The sequence below is a fragment of the Vombatus ursinus genome, unplaced genomic scaffold, assembly GCF_900497805.2.
Source record: "Vombatus ursinus unplaced genomic scaffold, bare-nosed wombat genome assembly UNPS02007284.1, whole genome shotgun sequence".
NCBI lineage: Eukaryota > Metazoa > Chordata > Mammalia > Diprotodontia > Vombatidae > Vombatus > Vombatus ursinus.
Window position 1 is genome coordinate 21,340,686 of NW_020947062.1, and position 1,329 is coordinate 21,342,014.

Consider the following 1,329-nt stretch of genomic DNA (forward strand, 5'->3'; position numbering starts at 1 on the left):
TCTCTAAGATGAGAGATTGGCCTAGGTGGCCTCCAAGGTGATTTCTAGTTCTGGTATTCTATGGGTCTGCGCTAAATGTGGAGTGGAGGCCAACACTTCTGTTCTCAGTTATCCAGGTAGGTCTCCCATCCAGTGCTTGATAACTTATTCTAATAGCTTATCTGCGTTCTTTAGAAGGAAGTGAGCTGTTATTTTTTAACATCGCTTGCTTCCTTCTAAAATGCAGCTTCAGTTACTGCCAGCAGTGGTGAGCATCTATATGGGAGCAGGACCCAAGGAGGATGCCTGAAAATCGTGGATAATAATGGAATGTGGGAACTTTGGCAGGCCAGACGAGGGTCCTTGGAGCAGGAGAGGGCAAACGCTTCCTAAAAGGAAGATTCTTTCAAGAGAAGTGGATGCTTTCTTCTTTTTTCTCACTAGTCCATCACTTCTTTTTTTTCCTCACATTTTAATTTTCTTTATTATCCAAAAAACATATCCTTTTATTTACTTTTTTGACTCTGTGCTTGTGCGTTCAACACCCTCACAACAATTTTCTGCTCCTCAATCAGGAAAGCAGGCTTGACCCTGTCACAGACATATTTTGCACACACGGAGCCACCATAAGCCCTGCTGACATGCTTTTTCGTCTTTGACAGCCTCATAAGAACTTTAGGTCTCATTGCATGAACACCTCGAAGTCTTCCTAGGCACACACCACAGGCTGATTTTGGTGCCTTCCCAACTTTCTTGGTATAGAGGTAAACAATTCTGTTACCTGGGGTTCCTGACAGCCTAGTTTTGTTGGAAGCTGTATTGTAGGACAGCCTATGGCAATATGTCAGACGCTGAACCATTTTTAATTTCTATCAGGTCTGTCACGGGAAGAGGGAGAAGCTCTATCACTTTCTTTATCTTCACTGGGGGTGATGGTGGGGCAGTTAGTGTGGTGTGTGTAAGGAGTACTGTGTTTGCTGTCATGAGACCTAGGTTTATATCCTGGTTCTGACATTTGTTAACTGTGACTACAAATGACTTGCTTCACTTCTGTGGGTCTCAATTTACTTACCTATAAAATGGGGGGAATCACACTTGTACTTATGTTGTTTCAACTTTACATGATGTGTACTTATTACTTTAGTCATTACAGATGTGTGGGCTTCTCCTTACTTTCTTTCCTTATGGTATTTCCACCAAGGTCCTTCTCTGATGCTCCAGCGTGGCATGCATGTGATCCTGGGTTCTTGAAATAGAATATAAGATCTTTGAAGGCAGGAACTTTTCCCTTTTTTTTGTCTTTTGTACCCCCATTACCCAGAGTAGCTCTTTGCACAAAGTAGATACTTA

The 1,329-nt window shown here is 42.4% G+C and overlaps 1 pseudogene; it reads right to left on the reverse strand.

Moving 5' to 3' along the window:
* Window positions 1-485: 485 nt before the first annotated feature.
* On the reverse strand, window positions 486-839 carry LOC114033459 (annotated as a pseudogene).
* Between the last annotated feature and the right edge of the window lie 490 nt (window positions 840-1,329).